Here is a 21,097-nt window from a genome sequence, read left to right as displayed (position 1 = left end):
TGTCTCATGCTTTTCTCATGATTAGACTATTCTCAAAAGTTTTTGGAAGGAAGACTATGGAGCTTAAATGTCATTCTCATCACATCAGATCAAGCGTATATCGTAGACTACCAATATGAGTTATCTCTACTGATGTAGATCTTGATCACTTGCTCAGGTGTGTCAGGCTTCTCCACTTTAAGGTCACTTTCTTTCCCTCTCTTTCAAAACTGTCTGTTTTGAAAGGATGTCACTATGTCCAGCCTGCACTTAAGAAGTAGGCTGCTATTCTCCACTTCCTGGCAGACAGAGTATCTACACAAACAACTTGAAAGTCTTATCCATGGGAGACTTATCTGGTCTTTCCCGGTTGTTTATTCAATAATTTATATCAGTACAGACTCATGGGTATTTATTTACTTGGGCTATCGTCAAATACTATTTATTTCATTGCTTAAATTATTCTACTTTGTCCATTGGGGGTCTTTAAGTTGACTTCTGTGTATACTTGACATACCCCCTCATTGAAGTGTTGTTGCTTTTCATTTTGTTGTTGTCGTAGTTGCTGAAATGTAGAGAAAAGAAATGTTAGAAAAACATCCGAGTGAATAAAGATGTTGGAAAAATTTATGTATGGGTGACTATTTTTTCCAGACATGGGAATTTCATTATGAAACCAACAACAGATCGCCTTTGCAATGGTTCCAACAATACCAAAAATGATGACATTTCTAGGAAATGCAGGTTTTAAAAAATATTGGTAAGTAACAGAGTAAGGAATGACTCCTTGTTCCTGAGCTTTGAGGTGACCCTCTGTACCTCTTCAGTTAACTGTCTCATCAAAACATGGTATGTACCGATAAAATGTTCATTCAGCTGATCTCTATGAGATTTGATATAATAAAGGACTTTGTATGCAAAGTGTTATGGGGACTCTGAGAGGAGGTAATATTGTTTCATCTTGAAGGCAGATTCAAAAATTCAGCTGTATGTAAATAACACCTGCTTGGAAAAAGAGGCACAAGACTGCCTGAGGTGTTCAAACAATAGCAGGAATTTGTTTACAGAATGGAGAAGGGTTCTTTGCAAAGAAGGGCCATTTTTTGGGTGTTTGTTTTTTGTTTGTTTTGTTTTAGCTCAAGGCTCTGGGATTAATTATGCACACAATTCCTGTGGTCTTTATTCCATTCTATTAGATCAGCACTGATAGTTTAAGAAGAGAAAGTCATCTTCATGATCCTTAGTATCTTGCACTATGAAAAGTGCCTTTACTCTTCTCCAAGCAGATTGAAATGCATAATTTTCCACCGGAATGGAGAAGAGGAGCAACAAGGATTATTCAAAACAGTGACTAAATTCCATTTCCTTCTCCAATTAGTCTGGGTTTAAGGATGTGGAGAGAGAAATGCAATGTTTCCCAAAGAACTGGCACTGTTTCAAGTGCTTTGAGAGATAAAAAAGGAATAATGAAATATGTTCCAGGTATGACATTAACAGTTTGCCAATTGGAAGGTAAGATTAATATACTTGAAATGATAATTAATGGCTAATTTGTGTGGTAGTGCCCACCTGCCTACTGTGGTAGTTAATTAATTGTGGATTTCTTTTTGAATATGCTTTTGACTCATAATAGGAAAGTTTTAACAATTTGAAAAGAACACAAGCTACTTTCTTTGCCTGAGAATAAGAGGCTGACTTGAGACTCATTGTTTGCATTTTCTCCTTAGCATGGCCATTGTTGATATGAACTGTACACAGTGTGGTATGCTTCAAGACCTATTTTCTAAACTACATCTTCAACCCAGTTGATATTCTTGAATATTTGTGATAAAAATATATACAGTGGAATACTACTCAGCCATATAAAAAAGAAGTAACATGGATTTGCCTAGAGATTTCCCTACTAAGACAGAGAAAGAGAAAAAATGCATATGTTACTTTCATGTGGAATCTGAAATATGATACAAATGAACTTATTTATTAATTAGAAACAAACACAGATGTAGAAGACAAATTTACTGTTTCCAAAGGGGAAAGGTAGGGCAGGGATAAATTAGAAGTTTGGAATTAGCAGATACAAACTACTATAATTAAAATAGATAAACAATAAGGTCCTACTGTATAGTACAGGGAACTATATTCAATATCTTATAATAAACCATAAAGCAAAATTATCTGAAAAGAATACACATATATATATTTATATGTATATGCTAGTATGTATACATATGTATTTATATGTAAGATTGAATCACTTTGCTATATACTAGAAACTAACAGAAAATTTTACATCAACTATAATTCAATTAAAAAAAAAAGATAACTGATGTGGATACATGGTATCTGATACAATGTAGCTATTTGGTGGCAGCTCCTTAAGTATACAGCCTTCCCTGGTGGCTCAGATGGTAAAAAGTCTGCCTGCAGTGTGGGAGACCCAGGTTCAATCCCTGGGTTGGGAAGATCCCCTGGAGAAGGAAATGGTAACCCACTCCAGTATCCTTCCCTGGAAAATCCCATGGACGGAGGAGCCTGGCAGACTACAGTCCATGGGTTGCAAAGAGTCGGACACAACTGAGCAACTTCACTTTCACTTTCCACAAGTATACAGTGACTTCGCTCTCTTGCGTGCTTTCAGATGTAATGAAAGATCAACTGTTTCCCTTAAAATCACAGACATAGATAAGAGATGTGAGTCAGTAGCACTTGCTAAAATCAGATGTTAAGAAGGTGACTCCATGAATACCTAGTATTCTGGGCTTCTCTGTAGCCCCTTCACTGGTGTCTTGTAAGACTCCCTTCCCCATTCCTCACAATAAGTATGCCGAACTTTTTTAAGTCTCACTAGCTGCCATTAGTTCCACGCACCAGCCAACTCTCCCAAGAAGAGAAAAACTAGAGCTGCCTGCTCCAACTCCGTCATCCTTCCACTTTTATCTATAAAGGTTCCTGCAGTCCTACTCACTGTTTCCTTCTTTGTACATTTTCTCAGTGGAAAGTCCACCTGCCCTCCATCCAAAGTTACCATCTGCCTGTGAGACTGTATGCTTGTGATGAGTAATCCCGCTCTGTAGAATTCTGTTTCCTCATGGTTCATGTGGGGCTTCCCTTGTAGCTCAGCTGGTAAAGAATCTGCCCACAATGCGGGAGACCTGGGTTCGATCCTTGGGTTGGGAAGATCCCCTGGAGAAGGGAAAGGCTACCCACTCCAGTATTCTGGCCTGGAGAATTCCATGGACTATCCATGGAGTTGCAAAGAGTCAGACACGACTGAGTGACTTTCATGGTTCATGTACTGAACTCAGGTCAAGTCTTGCTTCTTCTATGAAGCCTCCCTCCTCAAACCTCTCAAAGGAGTGCAGACCCATGACGACTCTTTCATTTTCCCATCATGTTGGTTGGTTCCTCATTGGACTGTTAGGTCCTCAAATATGGAAGCATATCTTGTTTCCTAGATGAATGTTTCTCTGAAATTTTTATATTTATTATAATACTTAATAAAATTGTAATAAACTTTACTGTGGAAAGTTTAGAAAGCAGAAACACATATAAAGAAGAACATAAAAAATTATCAATACTCCACTTAACAGTAATGATCGCTCTTCAATTTTATAAATTTCCTTGTGGTCATTTTCCATCATCAAATTTATAGAAATAACATTCCATTTTCAAGTTAGTAAAATATATATAATTCTACATTCTCCTTTCTTGGATTGGCATTTATCATAGTCAGTTTCTTATAGCACTAAAAAACTTTCAAATATGGAATATCTCTTTCTATAGCTTCACATTTCAAGAATTTTTTGCAAATTTTTACATATATATATATATATATATATATATAAGATATGATGAAAGTGTTAGTTGTGCTTTGCAACCTTATGGACTGTAGCTTCAGGCTACTCTGTCCACAGAATTCTCCAGGCAAGAATACTGGAGTCTGTAGCCATTCCCTTCTCCAGGGTGTCTTCCCAGCCCAGAGACTGAACCTTTGTCTCCTGCATTTCAGGCACATTTTTACTGTCTGAGCCACCAGGTGTCCTTATATATAAATATTGTCCGCATCTTTCATGATGTATTTCCCAAAAGAGAAATACTGGCTCAAAGGTATATACATCAGAGTATACTGTTAAATATATTTAAGATTCTTACTATATTTTGCCATACAGATTTCTAGAAGTTAGCACCAATTCATACTTCGATCTTTATCATGGGAAAATATCAGTCAGTGGTTACTTGTCAGTATTAATGACTATTTTGAAGACTTGTAATATGATTGGAAAACTAGTATATGACTTTTGACTTAAAAATGTTGCAAGTTTATCATATTTTTGTTTATATACCTGTCTCTGTGAATTATGTTTGCTATGTTTATTTTTATTTTTTTTAAATTATTTGTTTATCAGGATCTTGGTAATGAACTTTTTAAAATTAAAGCATACACCTTTATTTTGTATTTTTTAAGTTTATGACATTTTTATGTAGCTATTTTTTTCTTTTGGTTTACAGAAATTAATTTTACTTCTTTTAACTTATCAAATACCTCTTTATCTCAAGTAAATACATAATTATATGTGAAATCTGTATGGTTTAAATATTTGTGTTTATCTAGAATTTTCTTTGGAGAATGGTGCTAGATAGAATTCTAAATAAAGTTTTCATTTTTATATAGTTTAATGTTCATATTATCTATCAGATCATTTTTTAAGAATCTTTGGTATTAAATATTTGCCATGAAACTTATTTGCATCTTTAAAAGCTTATTTGTATCTGTATGCACACCTCTATAAATTATAAATATAACTATATGCAATAAATGCATATATAAATATTATATAATAATATGTATTTGTACATTTACATATTCACAATTTTGTGTGCATGTGCTTTCTGGGCTATCCATTCAATTTCATTGATCTAGTTTTCCCATAGTAACAAATTATTTTAATTATTATATAGCTTTTTGTTTAGTCTAACATAAAGGAGATGATAAGCAATCAGACTCAGAATTTAAATTTTATAAATTGTAGGAATGATGGTTAGATGACATAGAAGTAGAGGAAAATAGTTAAGTGCATTAAGGTAAAGGAAGAGGGTGATTTTAAATTTTACTCATACTGTGAAGTTACTCTCAATCTTGTTTATGTCACATATTTATTATTCAAATATATGCATGTGTAGTTTCTTTTTTTTTTAAGTTTTAACACAGTTTGAAACTGTTAAGCTTTAGTTTTTCTTAACAGCAGCCATATTTCCTGTCCTCCTGGATACTGTTGTAGTCCTTATGTGAACTGTTTCTTCTATTTTTTTTTAAACTTGGCTCAAATGCACCTGTTCTTTTGGCCTTTGTAACTATAAAAGGGATATTTTTCGTAAACACTTTTCATTGCCAGTACTGTAGGAAATGCAAATGTACCACATGGCATCTGCTTTGCAATTAATTGGTGATAAAAAAGAAGCAACAGCTTTATTATTATTTCTCCACTACTATTTCTTAAGATGAGACATGCTTCTTTACTTTCCATTGTGAGGATAATTCTCCACTGATCACCCTGACACTAGAAGAATTAAAAATGCCAACATTTAAATTCCCACTCTCTGCCCACTGAAGGAAAACGGAATCTATTATATCACACGTAGTCCATCATTTCTCTAGCCCATGAGTCAAGTTACAAGGTGAAGATTTATAGGATGGCATTTGAAATTATTATGACACAACATGAATCCTTACAAAGATATAATGAAATCCATAGCCATTATTGCTATTAAAAAGTTTAAATACAAACTAACTGTTAAGCCATCTTTCTTGTTTGGGTTGACTTATCTTAATAAACATTAAGAATGATTCAGATTTAACTTTGAGATTAGCTGGCTTCAGTTGGTGAAAACTGAGAAATGTCAAATCAAAAGACTTACTTTGTGGGTTGATCCATCAAGATAGCCTTATGTCACATGATCCTTTTAGTTGGTGAAAGAAAGTCACTTGTTGGACTGAAAATATGCTATGTAAGATGAATGAAAATGAGAGGCGGCAAAATCCTCTAGACTCTAAGCATTTTGTAAACGCAAAAGTGCATTTACATGGAAATATTTGCTGTTTACCGGAGTAAGGATTACCTCTTGGCCAATAAATTAAGCATCATAGTTTTATTTCCTTTTGTGTAAAATCAGCTAAGCATTTATGTAAAACACATGCCTTTACCTAAAACATTATATTTACTGTTACAAAGAAAACAATTAAAATATAAGTATGAAGCCCACTACTTTGTTGTTTCTCATATTTTTATATTTTTTAGTGGGTGAACTGTCTAGTTTTGCTCCTTAATGTGATACTTTTCATTATCTCATCCTATTCAGTAACTTTACATTGACTCAACAAGAGAACTTTTAAGAGTTTTCCACAAGTTATTAATGGGAAGAGAATGTCAAAAGCACTAACAGAAGAACATGTTTTAAATGTTTTATTCCAATCTGTCACACCCCTACTTTTTCACAGGTTTCTATTTTGTGTTAAAAATTATACCAGGGTCTGAAACTTGACATTCAGGTTACCAGGCTGTAAGAATTTTTGAGACAACAATTTAAATAGTATGTTAGGTAATATGAGTTTTATTCTTTAGTCAAATGTCATTGATATATAAAGAATGATTTATTTCCCTTCAGCACTAGAGAATTTGAAGATTATATACTCTGGCAGCCATATTATGTGATAAATCCAAGTAAATTTACATAACATTTCATAACTTCCTAATAGGGGAAGGGAGTTTACAAAAGAATTAAAGGTCCTTAGATAGAAGGTAGTACAAATGATCATATAAATTAAGTTTTGTAATAATCACATTTAGGAAAGATTTAATTGAACTTTGGGGGAGGGAGTCATTGTAGAAGAATGGAGAGACTGTGGAATTTAGCACTTCATTTATACTCAGCTCAGAAGCAAAATTTAAAACTGCAACAAAAACCAGCACATGGTAGCTGCTTCTATACTCCCTGTTCTTTATAACATTTTAGATGACATGCAATTTACTAGCAAAGAGTGATCTGTACTTGTCCATGGAAGTGGTGTCAGGATTAGTGATGTCAGCACCAGTGTTGAAAATTCAAAGACATGACATTCACGAGGGTTCATGACAGAACAAGACATTTGGACAAGACTCCAAATGTAGGTATTCCTGGGGGTCTTCCTTCCAGATCCCCAGTAGACTTCTGATTTCAACCACATCCCTGAGCTTCAGATATAAATCAGTCACCACACACACAATTTCATTGAACATCAAAAGGGGATCTAGGCAGCTAAGTAAATAGGACTGTAAATAGGATAGCAATCCAGCATGGACCCCATACCTTCCTGTTCTAAATGATAATACTTCTTAAAACACACATTTCCCAAAAATGTTTTACTTAATGTCACAATATTTTATATTCACAAATCTATACTAATTTGTAATTAAGGGTCTGAGGACTTCATTCATTTCTTCTTGAAACAAAATGTTGCCTTTTGGTAGGCAAAGGAATAGTTGTTTTTTAACTGGTTTTCACAGATATTGTTTTTTAAAAATAAAAATGAGCATAGAAAATAAACTGCACTTTTTCTTTGGAAATAAAGTGGCAATTTCTTGGTAATATTTTATCTCATTCTAATATTATAAAATCTTTCAGTTCAGTTCAGTTCAGTTCAGTCACTCAGTCGTGTCCGACTCTCCGCAACCCCATGAATCACAGCACGCCAGGCCTCCCTGTCCATCACCAACTCCAGAGTTCACTCAAACTCATGTCCACAGAGTTGGTGACGCCATCCAGCCATCTCATTCTCTGTCGTCCCCTTCTCCTCCCACCCCCAACCTTTCCCAGCATCAGAGTCTTTTCCAGTGAGTCAACTCGTCGCATGAGGTAGCCAAAGTATTGCAGTTTCAGCTTTAGCATCAGTCCCTCCAATGAACATCCAGGATTGATCTCCTTTAGAATGGACTGGTTGGATCTCCTTGCAGTATAAAGGACTCTCAAGAGTCTTCTCCAACACCACAGTTCAAAAGCATCGATTCTTTGGAGATCAGCTTTCTTCACAGTCCAACTCTCACATCCATACATGACCACGGAAAAAACCATTGCCTTGACTATTCGGACCTTGGTTGGCAAAATAATGTCTCTGCTTTTTAATATACTATCAAGGTTGGTCATAACTTTCCTTCCAAGGAGCAAGCGTCTTTTAATTTCATGGCTGCAATCAGCATCTGCAGTGATTTTGGAGCCCAAAAAAATAAAGTCTGACACTGTTTCCACTGTTTTTCCATCTATTTCCCATGAAGTGATGGGACCAGATGCCATGATCTTTGTTTTCTGAATGTTGAGCTTCAAACCAACCTTTTCACTCTCCTGTATCACTTTCATCAAGAGGCTTTTGAGTTCCTCTTCACTTTCTGCCATAAGGGTAGTGTCATCTGCATATCTGAGGTTATTGATATTTCTCCCAGCAATCTTGATTCCAGCTTGTGCTTCTTCCAGCCCAGCGTTCCTCATGATGTACTCTGCATATAAGTTAAATAAGCAAGGTGACAATATACAACCTTGACGTACTCCTTTTCCTATTTGGAACCAATCTGTTGTTCCATGTCCAGTTCTAACTGTTGCTTCCCGACCTGCATACAGGTTTCTCAAGAGGCAGGTCAGGTGGTCTGGGATTCCCATCTCTTTCAGAATGTTCCACAGTTTATTGTGATCCACACAGTCAAATGCTTTGGCATAGTCAATGAAGCAGAAATAGATGTTTTTCTGAAACTCTCTTGCTTTCTCCATGATCCAGTGGATGTTGGCAATTTGATCTCTGGTGCCTCTGCCTTTTCTAAAACCTGCTTGAACATCTGGGAGTTCACGGTTTACATACTGCTGAAGCCTGGCTTGGAGAATTTTGAGCATGACTTTGCTAGCGTGTGAGATGAGTGCAATTGTGCGGTAGTTTGAGCATTCTTTGGCATTGCCTTTCTTTGGGATTGGAATGAAGACTGAGCTTTTCCAGTCCTGTGGCCACTGCTGAGTTTTCCAAATTTGCTGGAATAGTGAGTGGAGCACTTTCACAGCATCATCTTTCAAGATTTGAAATAGCTCAACTGGAATTCCATCACCTCCACTAGCTTTGTTCGTAGTGATGTTTTCTAAGGCCCACTTGACTTCACATTCCAAGATCTCTGGCTCTAGGTCAGTGATCACGTTATCGTGACTATCTTGGTCGTGAAGATTAAAATTGTGATAAAAATTAGGATTAGATAATCCATCCAGGAAGTCTGATGAACATTAAAGATGGAATGCTTAAAAGAAAATATTCATGTAGTTAAATAACAAAGACATAAAACCATTTGAAGAAAGGTAGAACCTGAATAAAATTTATAATGCAATACAAAAATTGAAAAACATTGTAATTACATGATCAGAAAGTAGTAATAATCTTACTATATAAAAAGCTCATATATTAAAAGAAATATTGATATAGATAATTAAAATAAATGTGAGAAAATGCAAATGCTTAATTCTCTAGAAGTCAGATGAATGCAAATTAAAAAGTATGTGGACCTTTTCAAATCCCCAGTGAGAATAGATGACAGTTTTTAAAAACAGTATTAAAATCAAAGATAAGAGAAACTCTATAATATGGATAATAAATTATTTTACAAACTTTTGGAAAGTAATTTTGCAATGGAAAAACACATATTATCTAGTTATTCTGCTTCTAGAAAATTAACCCATGGCAAATTGAGGTCACGTTGACAAGCTTTTTGTAAAATAGTGCTCACTGAAGACATAATATTGAAAATAACAAAAGATTCTAAATGGGCCAAGAAAAGAGGATTGGAGACATTACAGAGTACTTATATGACAGAATGTATTAAAAACTAAACTATGTCCTCAAAAACATTAACACATCATTAAATGTATGTTTAAAAGTACTTCACATATACAACTTATTCAAAACTTTTTGTTGAAAACTGAAATACATATTATTTCAACAAATTTTTTTTAGAGTCTGGGTAATATGTGTTATGCTACTTCTGTAAGTGGCTCAGATGGTAAAGAATCTGCCTGCAATGAGGGAGACTCTGGTTCGATCCCTGGGTCAGGAAGACCCTTAGAGAAGTAAATGGCAATCCTTTCCAGTATCCTTGCCTAGAGAAATCCATAGACAGAGGAGCCTAATGGGCTAGTAGCCCATGGGGTGGCAAAGAGTCAGACATGACTGAGCGACTACACTTTCACTTTCAATATGTGTTATATATATCTGTGTATATGTATTTACAGATGTGTGTGTACAAATACAGACACACACACATATATATACATGTATAGATATATATTTATATTTGTATGTACTGTTGTACAGTCATTAACTTGTGTCTGACTCTTTGTGATCTCATGGACTGCAGCACAACAGGCTCCTCTGTCCTCCATTATCTGCCAGAGTTTGCTCAAATTCATGTCCATTGAGTCGATGATGCTATCTAAATGTCCTCATCCATGGCCTCCCTATACTCCTTTTGCCTTCAATCTTTCCCAGAATCAGAGTCTTTTCCAATGAGTCAGTTCTTTGCATCAGGAGGCGAAACTATTGGAACTTCAGCATGTTATTCCAAAGAATATTCAGGGTTGATTTCCTTTAGGATTGACTGGTTTGATCTCCTTGCAGTCCAAGACACTCTCAAAAGTCCTCCAGAACCACAGTTTGAAAGTATTCTTCGGTGCTCAGCCTTCTTTATGGTCCACCTCTCACATCTGTACATACCTACTGAGAAAACCATAGTTGTGACTATATGGACCTTTGTCATCAAAGTGATGTCTCTACTTTTTAATACACTATGTTTGTCATGACTTTCCTTTAAGGAGCAAGCGTCTCTTAATTTCATGGCTATAATCATCATCCTCAGTGATTTTGGAGTCCAAGAAAGGAAAATCTGTCAACCATGCCACTTTTGTCCCTTCTGTTTGCAAAGAAGTGATGAAACTTGGTGCTGTGATCTTCATTTTTTGAACGTTGAAATTTTAGCCAACTTTTTCACCCTCCTCTTTCACCCTCATCAAGAGGTTCTTTAGTTCTTCTTCACTTTTTACCATTACAGCTGTATCATCTGCATATCTGAGGTTGATAATATTTCTCCTAGTAATCTTGATTCCAGTTTTTGATTCATCAAGCCTGGCATTTCACATGATGTACTCTGCATATAAGTTAAATGAGCAGAGTGACAATATACAGCCTTGTCATACTCCTTGTCCAATTTTGAAACAGTCATTCCATGTCCAGTTATAACTATTTTTTTTTTGACCTGCATATAAGTTTCTCAGGAGACAGGTAAGGTGATTTGATTTTCCCATCTCTTTAAGAGTTTTCCACAGTTTTTTGTGATCCACACATCAAAGGCTTTAGTGTAGACAATGGAACAAAATTAGATGTTTTTTTCTGGAATTCTCTTGCTTTCTCTATGATACAATGAGTGTGGGCAATTTGATCTCTGATACCTCTGCCTTTTCTAAACCCTACTTGCATATTGGAAGTTCTAGGATCACATACTGTAGAAGCCTAGCTTGAAGGATTTTGAGCATAACCTTACTAGCACATGAAATGAGTGAAATTGTATGGTAGTTTGAACATTCTTTGGCATTTTCCTTCTTCGGAATTTGAATGAAAACTGACTTTTGCAATCTCATGGTTACTGCTGAGTTTTCCAATTTTGCTGATATATTGTGTGCAGCACTTTAAAAGCATCATCTTTTAGGATTTTAAATAGCTCAGCTGGAATTTCATCACCTCCACTAGCTTCCTAAGGCCCACTTTACTTCACACTCCAGGATATTTGGCTCTAGGTAAGTGATGACACCGTCGAGGCTACAGGTTATTATGACCTATTTTGAATAGCTCTTCTGTGAATTCAAAAGACTAGAGATCACTTCAAGAAAACTCGATATATCAAGGGGACATTTCAGGCAAGGATGTGTACAATAAAGGACAGAAATGAAAAGAACTTAACAGAAGCAGATCTTAAAAAGAGGTGGCAAGAATACATAGAAAATCTATATAGAAAATGTCTTAAACATCCAGATAACCATGATGGTATGGTTCAGTTCAGTTCAGATCAGTTGCTCAGTCGTGTCCGAATCTCCGCAACCCCATGAATCACAGCACACCAGGCCTCCCTGTCCATCACCAACTCCCGGAGTTCACCTAAACTCATGTCCACAGACAGAGTTGGTGATGCCATCAAGCCATCTCATTCTCTGTCGTCCCCTTCTCCTCCCGCCCCCAACCTTTCCCAGCATCAGAGTTTTTTCCAGTGAGTCAACTCATCGCATGAGGTGGCCAAAGTATTGCAGTTTCAGCTTCAGCATCAGTCCTTCCAATGAACACCCAGGATTGATCTCTTTAGAATGGACTGGTTGGATCTCCTTGCAGTACAAGGGACTCTCAAGAGTCTTGTCCAGCACCACAGTTCAAAAGCATTTATTCTTCGGTGATCAGCTTTCTTCACAGTCCAACTCTCACATCCATACATGACCACGGTAAAAACCATAGCCTTGACTAGACGGACCTATGTTGGCAAAGTAATGTCTCTGCTTTTTAATATACTATCAAGGTTGGTCATAACTTTCCTTCCAAGGAGTAGCGTCTTGGAAACCAGCAGCTCACACCTGTTCTAGTGCCTTTATTGGTCCCTTGCTGGTACATTCTCTACTTTGATATCCCTGCAAATATTCCAGATAGCTCTGTCCAAAAATCCCAGTTCCTTCACAACGGTCACATCTTTTCTTTTAGAAATAGGAAGCATTTTTATTTTTTAAAAACTTTTATTGGAGTATGGTTGATTTATAATGCTGTGTTAGTTTCTATTGTACAGCAAAGTGAGTCAGTTATCCATATATATGTATCCATTCTTTTTAGATGTTTTTCTTATATGGGTCATTACAGAGTATTGAGTAGTTTCCTGGGCTGTATGGTAGGTCCTTATTAGTTATTTATTTTATATATAGAAGTATGCATATGTAATCCCAGTCTCCCAATTTATCCCATCTCTTTTCCTCGGTTAATCATAATTTTTTAATGTCTGTGACTCTATTTCTGTTTTGTGAGTTCACTTGTACCATTTTTTAGATTCTACATATAGGTGATATCATCTGTTTGTCTTTCTATGACTTGCTTCACTCAGTATGAGAATCTTTAGTCTATACATACTGCTGCAAAAGGCAGTATTTTGTTCTTTTTAATGACTGCGTAATATTCCACTCTATACCACATCTTCTTTATTCATTCTTTTGCCAATGGACATTTAGTTTTCTTCCATGTCCTGGCTATTGTATATAGTGCTGCAATTAACATTGGGGTGCATATATATTCTCAAATTATGACTAATTTTTCATCTAAAATGAATGCCCGTCTTTTTATCTATCTACAATATCTTTCTTCCAACTGTGATTTTTTTAATAAATATTTTAAAGAGGAGAAATGAAACTTCAGTTCATCTGGCAAGACAAGATGCTTCATGGTTGGTACTCACTCCCTGAAAATAAACCACCTTTCATGGAAAGGAAAAGAAAGAAGGTAAAGAAAGAGAAGAGAAATAGGAAAAAGATGTAGTACCCGTCAGTCTAAGTGAAAGTTTCTTTAGGAGTTTCAAGATGCTGATGTGGTAGAGGAAAACTAATCTGTCCTATATAATTTACAATTTTAAATACAATTTTCAGATTGGGTTAATTGGCTAAATGATCCTACTGATAGGTAGCTAAACTTATAGACTTAATAGGCATTTCATAGATATAATAAGCAATCCTATTATGGTATACAGTTAGATGCTATAATAGGAATGCCTCCCCAAAAATGAAAAAAGAAGGACATACTACTCATAGCTACTAGTGTAAAACTCATGGGAAACATTCATAGGATCCAGAGAGATAAGTGAACATGTCAATATCAGGTAAAGAAGAACTTCCGGGAAATGCAAAATGCTTCAAAAGACATTGAAAAATGACTTACTGGCCATGTTGAAAACACAAACCAGAATAACAATTCTAGCTCAAAAAAACCCCAAAAACCCAACTAAATATATTTCTACTATACTTAAGTTTTCAGCGTGGTCTACTTTTTTTTTTTAATCTTTTCTTGAAAGCAAGGCAAAAGCAGATATCTATTTTTATAATGGGAATTAATGGGAAGATCCAACACATTCGCCCTCTTACTTCTTGACCATACTTACTGTGGCACATAGGCTAAAGAGCCGGAAGTAAGTATTATTAAGAGGGTCGGTTTTCAAAAATAGAATAATCATAGATGTTAAAATACATTTAAGCCTGAAAGCTGTAGTTTAAACATAAGGTGAACTTTAACAGTTAGTTAAAACAGTATAAAATTATCGGGAAAGCATTCGTTTTAGTTTACGTTTCAACTTCAAGAAGAAAAATAATCTTAAAATAGTCCCAAACATTTGGAGTACTTCTGAATTAGGATTCTTTGAAGCATGAAGATAAATTGATTCCAGGATGATTCCACAAAGGCACCCAAAAAGTCATAAAGCTGCTGAGTGCATACAACTGTTGAATGTTTAGTCTATGAGCTCAACACATTTTCTAGGCCCGAGATGATGGAGATTTTATTGCAAATGGGCAAGATGGTTTAAGTTAGGGTAAGGCTGTCATTTTGATATACTTGTGAGGCTTAATGTCTCTAATCTTTGAAAAATCCTTAAAATGCAAATGTCAACCACACCTAATTGGTTCTGAAGTTTTCATTCATTGAAAAGGATTTACAAAGAGTAAATGTTTCTTAACTAGTGCCCTGCATTAACTGTGTAAGTCAGTTGTGTATAAGCATATGTTAAACCTAGTATACTATAATTTTATTAAACAACTTGAAAATCTCAGAAGCATAATGTATTATCTGATAGAGCAATTCCTTGATGTAAATTTTCAGGCATTGCCCCCTTTTTCATTTTAAGAACTTGGTTTTGAATGAAGGGAAAAGAACAATACAATAAAATATTAACAGCTACCCAGAATCAGTACTTCAAATACTTTCATCAAAATGTTAATTTGGAGTCATGATATCATGATAGTGATTAGGTGCTATATCTGTATCCAGAAATCTAAAATGAACTTGACATCCTACTATGGAGAATCTTGGTCCACATCTCTGTTCCCAAGGAGTTGTTTGAGTGTATTGCATGCTGGGATCACATGTGCGTTCTACTTCCTACAAGTGCAAGCAGGAACTTGCACTTGGTTCTTTTCTTCCACTTTCTACTTGCACTTGGTACTTCTGCTACCTTTATATGGAATTACAAGTCTCCTCTCTTCACATCTCCTGATTACTTTATCAGTCTTCCATTAATCCTTTTAATCTTCTCAGGGCTCAGTATCTCTTTTCTACAGAACAACTTGTGTACCTCCCATAATTCCTTACTGGATCTCATTTCAAGATGGTTGCATGGTGACCTATTAAACTGCTTTCATGGAGGGTATGACATGCTGAAGAAGAGATGAGGAAACTGAAAGGAAAAGTAATTATGCATGGGCCTCATGGGCATATGTATCTCTGGACATCAGCTTTTTGGAGAAAAAGGAGGAGAATTCTGCCTCTGTCCATCTTCTCCCTTTTGAAGGAACAAGTTTTATGTGTCTGCCTTGATGGTGCAGAATAAAGAACACGGACTAAAGGTCAGACTGATCTTAACGGTGACTCAGATGTTAGCTTTGTACTTAGTTATTAATGGAACATGGGGTGAATTTATTGAATTCTCTATGGTTTTCTTAACTCTGCAATGTGGATAAAAGTTCATAACTTACAAAGTTATATTGAATATAAAACAACATAAATAATGCAATTACATCTTTCATAGAATTCAATAAATGGTAACTATTAATATTGTTATTATTATTGAACTCAATGGTTCAGAAAATGGTTGGTTTTCTGAAAATGGTTCATTACCTGTTTGCCCAATATGAACTGTTTAGGTAACCCTGATACCAAGAATAGATGCAGTTTCATTTCAAGAATGACCCAGTTTAGTTGGCTAACTCCAGAACATGAGAATACACCTCAATAGGATGACTTCAGTGATTTGATGCTACTTTACTTCCTTTGCAAAAATACTGACTACTATGTGTCAAAACCTGTTTTATTGGGAGGGGGCAAACAACCTACAAAATCCAAAGGGAAAGCACAGACCTGAAACTCTCTTAGTTTTTTTTTTTTATTTCAAATATCTTAATGTGCTCAGAGAGTTCAATACACCCACTGCTCGTTGGTGCCAGCTTGGTCTTATGCTTTCCATTAGCAGTTGGTTCTTTCTTCTGCTGTCTTTAATATGGAAAGAGTACTTTCTCTAAGAAGAAAGTTGCCTCATATTTTCTAAGGTGTTTATTCAAAATTGATGCCTAAGTGGGGTTCCTCCATAGGTAATCTGAATGGAAGAACGGATGTGGAGGAAAAAAAAAAAGAAGACTCATCAATGTCCATAATGACAAGTATTTTGGGATTTGCCTACATTCAAGAATCTTTAAACCCTTTTCCCATATCTTCCATCACGGCATGCAGTGTAAGCTCACTATGAGCATCATCCAGAGTATCTCAAAGTTTCTGGATGAAGGACCTATGCCTACAAATATGCCTGGCCAGAGAGTTGCTGCTGCCTCAAAGCCTCAAATATCATCTTCAGAGAGATTCATCAACAAAGACACAACAATTAATCACATATTGCTATTTGGAAATCCTTCAGATTTTGGATTTTGAAGCTGTTACTACTGAGTTTCCTAATCTCTGCTGTCTCTTGACAGAAAATGTTTCCTGGTCTTTTCTTCTTGCCTCAAATTCAGTTTCTTTAAGACTCCTGGTTTCAGCGGCTGAGAGAGGCAAAGGAGTTGTCACTACAGTTTATTTGCATTATTTTAGAAGAGACCTAATCCCTTAATCAAGGCTTGTGAGACTCCAATCTTAGCACAAAGAAAGGGAAAATATAGGAAAATAACACGTGAACATTTGGCAAGTGTTTATTTTAGGCATTTACTTAAATACATATATGCATGTATGTGTCTGTTCATTTATGTATAAGCATAAAAGTGCATTAAGCTACTCTGAAAGTTTCACAATCTATCATTAACCAGTAACAGTGGGGAAGTAAGTGGGATTGAGTGGGTAGTGAATGGGGATTTTTAAGATTTATTTTATGTACAGCAGTATAGTAATTTTTTCAAAAGGTATATTCATGTGTTATTTTTAAAATTTTCATTTTTAAAGAGTAGTACTCACTTACTTCTCCCAATTGCTCATTTTGCACTTACTTGAAACTGAACTCTGTGCAACCATTCCATAGAAACAACACACACAAATCTCAACAGTGACCCACTAAATTCAGCAACCCCACTTGAATTTTATTTGTATATGATCTCCTGTAGCACTTGACACTGTTAAGCATAAGACTGCTCTTTGAAATTGTTGCTTTATGCGTCCTTAAGTTCTGTTGCTCCACTCCCTACATCTCTGTTTATCCCTCATTCTCTTCAATTTAATGAAATATTCCTCATTTGTTTTTAAATTGAAAGAATCCACACAAGTTCTCTTAAGCCAGGTTCTTTTTGAGTACTTTTAAACAACATGGAAAAGAAATGGAAAAAAGCAAAATGGCTGTCTGAGGAGGCCTTACATATAGCTGTGAAAAGAAGAGAAGCAAAAAGCAAAGGAGAAAAGGAAAGATATAAGCATCTGAATGCAGAGTTCCAAAGACTAGCAAGGAGAGATAAGAAAGCCTTCCTCAGCAATCAATGCAAAGAAATAAAGGAAAAAAACAGAATGGGAAAGACTAGAGATCTCTTCAAGAAAATTAGAGATACCAAGGGAACATTTCATACAAAGATGGGCTTGATAAGGGACAGAAATGGTATGGAACTAACAGAAGCAGAAGATATTAAGAAGAAGTGGCAAGAATACACGGAAGGACTACACAAAAAAAAGCTTCATGACCCAGATAATCACAATGGTGTGATCACACACCAGACATCCTGAATGTGAAGTCAAGTGGGCCTTAGAAAACATCACTATGAACAAAGCTAGTGGAGGTGATGGAATTCCAGTTGAGCTACTTCAAATCCTGAAAGATGATGCTGTGAAAGTGCTGCACTCAATATGCCAGCAAAATTGGAAAACTCAGCAGTGGCCACAGGACTGGAAAATGTCAGTTTCATTCCAATCCCAAAGAAAGGCAATGCCAAAGAATGCTCAAACTACTGCACAATTGCACTCATCTCACACGCTGGTAAAGTCATGCTCAAAATTCTCCAAGCCAGGCTTCAGCAATACGTGAACCGTGAACTTCCAGATGTTCAAGCTGGTTTTAGAAAAGGCAGAGGAACCAGAGATCAAATTGCCAACATCTGCTAGATCATTGAAAAAGCAAGAGAGTTCCAGAAAAACATCTATTTCTGCTTCATTGACTATGCCAAAGCCTTTGACTGTGTGGATCACAATAAACTGTGGAAAATTCTGAAAGAGATGGGAATCCCAGACCACCTGACCTACCTCTTGAGAAACCTGTATGCAGGTCAGGAAGCAACAGTTAGAACTGGACATGGAAAAACAGACTGGTTCCAAATAGGAAAAGGAGTACGTCAAGGCTGTATATTGTCACCCTGCTTATTTAACTTATATGCAGAGTATATCATGAGAAATGCTGGGCTGGAGGAAGCACAAGCTGGAACCAAGATTGCCAGGACAAATATCAATAACCTCAGTTATGCAGATGACACCACCCTTATAGCTGAAAGTGAAGAGGAACTAAAAAACCTCTTGATGAAAGTGAAAGAGGAGAGTGAAAAAGTTGGCTTAAAGCTCAGCATTCAGAAAACTAAGATCATGGCATCTGGACCCATCACTTCACGGGAAATAGATGGGTAAACAGTGGAAACAGTGGCCGACTTTGCTTTTTTGGGCTTCCAAATCACTGCAGATGGTGACTGCAGCCATGAAATTAAAAGATGCTTTCTCCTTGGAAGGAAAGTTATGACCAACATATTTATAGCATATTAAAAAGCAGAGATATTACTTTGCCAACAAAGGTCCATCTAATCAAGGCTATGGCTTTTCCCGTGGTCATGTATGGATGTGAGAGTTGGACTGTGAAGAAAGCTGATCACCGAAGAATTGATGCTTTTGAACTGTGGTGTTGGAGAAGACTTTTGAGAGTCCCTTGAACTTCAAGGATGTCCAACCAGTCCCTCCTAAAGGAGATCAGTCCTGGGTGTTCATTGGAAGGACTGATGCTGAAAGCTGAAACTGCAATACTTTGGCCACCTCATGCGAAGAGTTGACTCATTGGAAAAGACCCTGATGCTGGGAGGGATTGCGGGCAGGAGAAGGAGATGAGGTGACTGGATGGCATCACCTACTCTATGGACGTGAGTTTGGGTGACCTCTGGGAGTTGGTGATGGACAGGGAGGCCTAGTGTGCTGTGATTCATGGGGTCGCAAAGAGTCAGACATGACTGAGTGACTGAACTAGCAGAAACAATATTCAAAGATTCAACTTCCAAGTTTCTGAACAGAAAACTCAGAAATGGGCATCCTAGTCTATCATAATTTTCTGCTCTGAACTTCCAATTATAAGGTGGTACACTCCAAATCAACTTACAGTGTATAACTTAAGCTCTACATGTAAAACATTGATCACAAAACTGCTCTCCTCACAACTTTCTCCAAATGCTAGCTTTCATATTTCATTTATATCGTAGATTCATCATCTAAATGGGAAATATTAGTAATAATAAGTTCTTCTAATGGTTTATGTAAGGAAATTTTACATACATATAAATCTATATTATAGTTATATTTTTAGCTGTAATATGTGGTTTTAGTTATACATAGTTTATATATATAAGCAAGTTGTAAGAAGATTTTTATTATAGTGTTACTGAACTCCAATACTTTTGCCACCTCATGCGACGAGTTGACTCACTGGAAAAGAGTGTGATGCTAGGAGGGATTAGGGGTGGGAGGACACGGGGACGACAGAGAATGAGATGGCTGGATGGCATCACCGACTCGATGGACATGAGTTTGAGTGAACTCCGGGAGTTGGTGATGGACAGGGAGGCCTGGTGTGCTGTGATTCATAGGGTTGCAAACAGTCGGACACAACTGAGCGACTGAACTGAACTGAACTGAAATATTGATAATGGAAACATTGTGTAAGAATTTGTTTTTCTTCTCATGTTTAGTTTCCTCACTACATGCATTAAATTTTATGAGTGATAGATTTAATTTTTGGGCTCCAAAACCACTGGAAAGTGACTGCAGCCATGAAATTATAATACACTTGATCCTTGGAAGAAAAGCTATGACAAATATAGAGAACACACTAAAAATAAGAGACATCATTTTGCTGACAAAGATCTATATAGTCAAAGCTATGGTTTTTCAAGTAGTCATGTACAGATGTGAGTTGGACCATAAAGAAGGCTGAGTGCCAAAAAACTGATGCTTTCAAATTGTGGTGCTGGACAAGATTTGAGAGTCCTTTGGACTGCAAAGGTGATCAAACCAGTCAATCCTAAAAGAAATCAACCCTGAGTGTTCATTGAAAGGATTAATGCTGAAATTGAAGCACCAATACTTTGGCCACTTGATGTGAAGTACTGACTCACTGGAAAAACCCTTATACTGGGAAAGATTGAGGGCAGAAGGAGAAAAGGGTGACAGAGAATGAGATGCTTAGATAGCATCACTGACTCAATGGACATGAGTTTGAGAAACTTCGAGAGATAGTGAAGGATGGGAAGTCTGGCGTGCTGCAGTTCATGGGATCCCAAAGAATCATGCACGACTTATGGACTAAACAACAACAACTATAGTTATTCTGCCAAATTTTCTTTTTACTTCTTGCTCTTCCTTCAAGGACCTAATCTTTTCTAAATTGGATGATAACAATACCCATCATTGGTTATCCTTGCTCCATGCCTCAATGGGATTTACTATATCCTTTTGCCATTAGGGTAATTTCCATGAATACTTTTGTAGGACTTCCACAATCAGGACTATATTTCTCTTTCCAGCCTGCTTCCTCACCACCAACTCTATGCTCTGGTCATTTCAAACAACATGTTT

Source organism: Moschus berezovskii, chromosome 2, assembly GCF_049115385.1.
Source record: "Moschus berezovskii isolate FMDL1 chromosome 2, NW_MosBer_1.0, whole genome shotgun sequence".
Lineage (NCBI taxonomy): Eukaryota > Metazoa > Chordata > Mammalia > Artiodactyla > Moschidae > Moschus > Moschus berezovskii.
Note: the sequence above shows the minus strand (reverse complement) of the source record.